The sequence below is a fragment of the Cervus canadensis genome, chromosome 14 (genome assembly GCF_019320065.1).
Source record: "Cervus canadensis isolate Bull #8, Minnesota chromosome 14, ASM1932006v1, whole genome shotgun sequence".
NCBI classification, from domain to species: Eukaryota; Metazoa; Chordata; class Mammalia; order Artiodactyla; family Cervidae; genus Cervus; species Cervus canadensis.
Window position 1 is genome coordinate 40,418,962 of NC_057399.1, and position 6,515 is coordinate 40,425,476.

The 6,515-nt window shown below is 46.9% G+C and overlaps 1 protein-coding gene across 9 annotated transcripts in view; it reads right to left on the bottom strand.

The window, feature by feature from the left end:
- Window positions 1–4,818, bottom strand: part of MPDZ (multiple PDZ domain crumbs cell polarity complex component) — a 159,808-nt gene extending 154,990 nt beyond the window's left edge. For 6 of the 9 annotated variants that reach the window (XM_043486468.1, XM_043486475.1, XM_043486471.1 and 3 more), the window contains exon 1: window positions 4,530–4,818. The gene's annotated coding sequence lies outside the window, so the exon portion shown is untranslated. The remainder of the gene's footprint in view (window positions 1–4,529) is intronic. The other 3 variants (XM_043486474.1, XM_043486472.1, XM_043486470.1) reach the window with 1 other exon arrangement.
- Window positions 4,819–6,515: the final 1,697 nt, after the last annotated feature.

Below are 6,515 nucleotides of genomic sequence, written 5' to 3' on the forward strand. Positions count from 1 at the left end.
TACACACAATTGTCAGGCCAGTATAATCTAAATAACAAATTATACTGTTTTAATCACACTCCAAAACCATCACGAGATGCTGACAATGCTAATAGTTCATCTTTGCCAAATTTAATGTTTTATTCATTTTGTGAGAGAAGAAATATTTTAAGAAAACTGATGCTTTTACAAAACACTTAGAAAGAAAACTAATTCTGTCTACAAAAGGAGGCCAATTTCCCAGTGAACCTCAGAAGAGACAAAACAAGTGGCCTCAGAACAAAGATAAGATACCTTTTTCCTTACGTAACAGTTTTCCTTTCTTTCCAAATATCAAATTACCACAGTAATGCTTACTTACACCACCACAGTGGCCTCCTACAGGACTTCCCTCCCTGACTCCGAAACAGTCCAGTTCTTCAAGGTCTCACGAGTTTACAAACTACAGCCTGAGAGAGCCTTGCAGTGTCTGTAAGAATCTATCATGAACTGTGCCTCCCCGCAAATGTATATGCTGAAGTTCTAACCTCCAGTATTTCAGAATGTAACAGTAATCTTCTGGAACACTGTATTTATTTGGTGCTCTCTCCAGGGCCTAATCCAGTTCCTCCTATCTCCTAATCTACTACTATCTACTCAATGCAGGACTATCTTAGACCTTCTTGGGAAGTGTCTCACAGGAAAGCAAGGATATCAGTTTTCTCTATCTAGAAACAATTCATCTCCTTATTCTTATCCGCCCATGTGGAAAATCAAAGTGAAGTCGCTCAGTCGTGTCCCACTCTTTGTGACTGCATGCACTATAGCCCACCAGGCTCCTCATCCATGGAATTTTCCAGGCAAGGATACTGCAGCGGGTTGCCATTTCCTTCTCCAGGGGATCTTCCCAACCCAGGGATTGAACCCGGATCTCCCGCACTGCAGGCAGACTCTTTACTGTCTAAGCCACTAGGGAAGCCCCCGCCCATGTGGAATCCCACTATCAGTATTTAAGCACAGTGTATCAACTTTACCATACTACATGTCATTTCCAATTGTATTTATACTGATGCTCTTTTATGCAGGAAACTAATTTACAAGAAAAAATAATATTGTTCTTGTTATAAATATGGGGTTGATAATGTTATGTAACAATGCATTAATAACAATATCAAATGAACTGCTACTTTAGGCCAAATGTGTTTTAAGGCACATATGACTGTTTACAAAATACAACCGGTGCTATATCATCATTCACATGCACCATCAAGCAGTCCTGAATTGTACGGGAAGGTGTTTACTTCTTCACTCAATTACAGAATCTTTGGCTGATAGATGTGTAGCTTGCTCTACTAACATATAGGGACATTTCCAATCCAATATGTTATCTCTGCCCTAATATCTTTTATGAAAAGCACAGAGGGCTTTGTGCATATTGTAAATATACAAAATGGAGCAACTCAACCTGAGTCAAATCTATGACATCAGACTTCAGATGTAATCTGGAGAAAATCACCTGCTCTTAACACAGGACAGTATCTTCCAGGCAATTCACTGCGACTCTCCAGTTTCGAATCCCTTAATCTAAACCCTAGACAATGGGTGCATTTCTTTTTCTTTTTTTTTTTTTGGGTGCATTTCTTTAGAAAGCAAAGCCTCTCCACCACAGCAGCTAAAGACCTGAATCAATGTGAAACTACATTTCAAGGCCTTCCATAAATATCTCAGAGCACCAAGCTTGGCAGACATGTAGTCAACTCTGGGGACAGCCTCTACTCTGACACCATATATATGCATTTAAAAGTTACCTGACATGCAAAGAGGACTGCAGGGACCAAACAGGGCACTGTCTACATGCCAGAAATTTGGAACACAACAAAACCTGCCTTCCACCTCCCCCTTCCCCAGCAACAACCACCACGGGGCTGAGCCAATACAATGAAGCAGTGTGTTAAAGGAAGAAAGGAAACCAGAAACAAGTGAAGGGAAAAGAAATACTGAAAAGAGCCAAGGAAATGGGAGGGAAGGTATCACATGTGAGCAATCTAGTAGTAATACGCTGAGATAAACTTCATCGATTTTTTGTTTTACAAATAAGGTAGGTAAGACGACCGATGATCAGTCAAAGAGCCTGCCAAATTACCTTTGTGTAGGTGACAACTTGCCTGTGGAAAGGAACTTATGACACCCCCTAACCTCTGCTTCTCTCTACATAAATAAACAAAGATACCATTCTCAAAACTGCTCAGGTAGCAGAATAACTAGAAGTCACCAGATCTCACTGCAGAGCACCCTGAAATATAGCTATCTCTGTTAAACTCAACATAACTAAATATATAGTTTCTGCTAATCAGAAACCCCACTTTAGGCTAGACTCTAAACAAGAAAGATGCCAAAAGGTTAAGAAAACTTTTTGAGAGTGAAACATGGAAATGAGAAAATCCAACACATTAACTAGTCCAACTATTGGGGAACAGTCTGCTAGTTCCTAGGATACCAGAAACAGGACCTAAAAGGCAATGAAATGAAACAATACACTCATCACAAGAGGGAGTATGTAAGCAATACTTCTGAAGCCTGATCTTGACTGGCAACTTTTTCTGTAAAGTAACTTTTCAGACTCTGAAGGCTATCCATCTCTATCTCAACTATGCAACCAGTCAACTACGTCACTGCTTCTGTGAAAGCAGATACCAACAGTAAGGATGCATCACAGAAAAAGGAATTAGTGTGGCTGTGCTCCAATTAAACTTTATGGGCACTGAAACGTGATTTTCATATAATTTTCACATGTCATGAAATGTTATTCTTTTGATTGCCTTTTTCAACCATTTAAAAGTGTACAAACTATCCAAAGCTCTTAAACTTTAGGGGGAAAAAAACAGGCTGCAGCAGAAAGATTTGGCCCATGGCCCTTAAGTTTACATATCTCTGCTTTTAAGGATACTCCTGTCAACTGGAGGAGCAGAGTGTGCAATACTGCCCAGTCTAGATAAATGTCGCCGATTGTAAACTAGCCCATTAGCAAGCAGGAAATCTGGGCATCCCAGACAAAATTATCCCCATCACCCTCCAAAGCTTCCAGCCCCTCCCTCAGGCAAGGGTGCAGGTGCATTCATCTTGAGCTTTGCATTGCATTAGAACTCAAGCCAAGGAACTTCAAGTTTTGTGGGGGTTTTTAATTCACCTCTTTGCCTAAATTCTACCAAAGGCTAAAGCAAGTATTAAGCAAATTTAGATGATGCAATTCTTATAAAAAGTTCACTTTAGTCACCTACACCCAAATGTACATGTAATCCTGAAATCCCACTGCATCACCTTGTAAATTTTTCAGACTAGATGTTATTTATTCTTAAAAGGCAACCTAAATGAAAAATGTCCAGAGAAACACAAAAAGGAATGTTTACGCCACACCTGTCCAACATAACTGGATGGCAAGTTTGGCCACTTTTCAGATTATTCCCCTCTCGACATCCAAAGAACTTGGGAGAGGTTTCCTTCAAGGCTGGTGAAGGTAAGGTCCTCTCATCTGGTGTCTCTGAAACGCTAGCTGCCACCCGCTCCCATTCCGCCTAAGGCACATAGCACCCATACCCAGATTCTGCCCTAGTAGAGCGACCTCAGCACCCGCAGCCGCGGAGATGGAGAGAGACGTCCCGCCGCCCTGGACTCGCCCCCGGACACTGGGCAGCGGCGGCCACCTCCGGCCTTCGCACGGCCCCTCCTCCTCCCCGCAGTCCCAGCTTGAATTTCCACGCGATCTACAGGAAAGAATAGCCCAGCCTTTGTGCCTCTGTAAGAATGCAAGCAAGAATTTACACCATCACCACCGGTGAAACACACACACACATAACACACACAGCGTATTCAGAGCAGCGCTTCTCTAGAAACATCCGGCATCCCGAGGCTGCGAAATTGCAGACAAAGGCGCCCCACTGGCGCGGGCTGGGCGTGGGGGGCAGAGAGGGGGAGGCGAGAGCAAAATGCTCCCAGCAACGCGGACACGAGACGTTAAGGGCACGGGCGCTAGGGGGAGGGGTGAAGATGGGGGCGGGTACCAGTGAGCCGCCCGTTCTGGGTGCCCCGCTGCAGCCGAGGCGAGGATCGCCAGTCTAGGGGCGCATCCCCATCCCCTGCCCACCCTCGCGGAGCGATGGAGTGGGCGTCCGGCCTGGGGCGCGGCCAGCGCCGCGAACAGCAACAGGCGCCCGTGCCAGGCCCGGGGTTCCCCTCCCTGGCACCCTTACTATGCCCTTCCAGGCGAACGAAAAGATGAAACTTTTCAGCCTCTTAGAGTCAACAAGAACAGAAGAGGAGGGAAGTGGCTGAAAGAACCGGGACGACCGCTCGGGAACCCGGCGAGTCGCAAAGGAAACTTCCAGACTCCCATTCAAGAGCCAAAGCAGCAGCGGCTTCTCGGTAGCGCGGGGTGGGGCAAGCGCACCCCTCCGGCCGCCCGCCCCCAGCCCCCGGCCCCCGGCCCCCGGCCCCCGCGCACCTTCCCAGGCGGGGCGCGCGCAGGCCGCGGGGGCGCGCTCCGGCCTCCCGGCCCGGGCCCCGGCGCCGCTTACCCGGCTCGCGACGGCCGCCCCCGGCGGGAACGCTAAAGGGGCGGAGGGTGGGGACGCGGGGAGCCTCGCCTGCTCTCTTCTGTCCCGAAGTAACGGCCCGGCGAGGAGCTTCGGGATGGACGCGCACAGACGCTCCCGCGCGACCGAGAAACTTAATCCCGCCCGGCCACCGGCGGCCCGACGCCAGCTTCAGCCGCCGTCGCCCCCTCCCCCTGCGCGCGCCGCACTTGCGCCGACCGGGGCTGCCGCGGAGGCGGCGGCGTTGGCGGCCGCGAGGCTCGGGCCGCCCGGGCTGCGTGACGCCTGCGGCCGGCGGGGCGGCGGGCGCGCCTCGGCCAATCAGGGGGCGCGGCCCAGCCGGCCGGCCCGGGGTTTAAACCAGCTCGGCGGGCGCTCGGTTGGGATGTGGGGAGTGGGCTCCGCGAGGTTGCTGGGGGAAAGCCCCGTTTAATTGCAATGTCAAATTTTAAAAAAAGAAGCGTTCATTTGCACAAGTCTGCCCCAGGCAATATTTGGGATATTCTTATACACTAAATTCTGATACACTTCCCTGGTGGCTCAGACGGTAAAGCATCTGCCTACAATGCGGGAGACCTGGGTTCAATCCGTAGGTCGGGAAGATGTCCTGGAGAAGGAAATGGCAACGCACTCCAGTATTCTTTCCTGGAAAATCCCATGGACGGAGGAACCTAGTAGGCTACAGTCCATGGGGTCGCAAAGAGTCGGACACGACTGAGCAACTTCACTTTCACTTTCTTATAAACTAAAAAATTGTTTATCTGAAATTCGGATTTAACTGAGCAGCCTGAATCTGCAATTTTACTGGTAGGCCCTATTTCTAAATCTGAGAACCTTTTTTTTCTTTTTTCTTTTTAATCCCAACGGAAATGGCAACCCGCTCCAGTATTCTTGCTTGGCGAATTCCGTGGACTGCCTACAGTTCATAGGGTCACAGAGGCGGGCACGACTGAGCGACTAACAAACACACTCTCTTTCTCTCACACACTCTCTCCCTCAGTCTCAGTCTCAGTCTCAGTCTCTCTCTCTCTCTTTCCTTGTTAATCTCTCTCTCTCTCTCTCTCCTTGTTAAAGTGATGAGAAGCACTTTAATGAGGATGCCTGGGGCTAATCTCACTTTGTAAAAACTAACTTTTAGCGCATCAATGTCCATTTTTTGACAATAGTCGAACTAAAAGACACAAAAGAATGCAAGAAGGCTTCAGAATTACAAGGTGTCAGAAAAAGCAGATTCATTTCTATCTTGTGCCGGTTAAGATTATCTTTCTGAAATCCTCAATTCATGAGTCCCAGGAATCTTGTCTGGGAAAGAAAACTGCTCCCTTTTCAATACGTAAGTGTAACATTAGGGCATACATCATAGGGCATACAACATACTCAGAAGCCGAATTAAAATGTTTAAAGAATGTATTTAATATCCTGAATTAAAGATCTATTTTTCTTTGGCAGAATTGTAATTTTTGATGTGTCTTAAAAAAGCGATTTGTATATATTTCTACAATATTCACCAACTATTTGAGGGGAAATAGGTTACAAAATAGACAAGACTTCAAGGGGAAATTGGTTTGAGTTTTTAAATGGATATTTTCAGAAAGCTACAAAACAGAACATTTGCCTGCAAATGACTAGGAATTGAGTGAAGTGACCTCAGTGCGCTGGGTGGAGAGAGTGTCCTCAGCCCAAGGACCCTTGTGTTTTTATTAACATGAATCCGTCTAGTTTTTCCCACCAGCGAAATAAAAATACTGATTAGATTTTTTTCATAGTATATGGATATTCATTTCCTCTGCGTCTTTTGAAAATAAAAGTTGAGATAAAATAAGTGCAAAACTCATCTCAGCTTAAGGTCTCCCCTTGTCTCTTCAGCACACCTCTGTGTTGTATAACCTTTCAATCAGCACGCTCAGGTCTCACCATTCTGGAAAGGGGACAGAGAGGAGGAAGAAAGAGAGGAGAGAGAGAGGGACG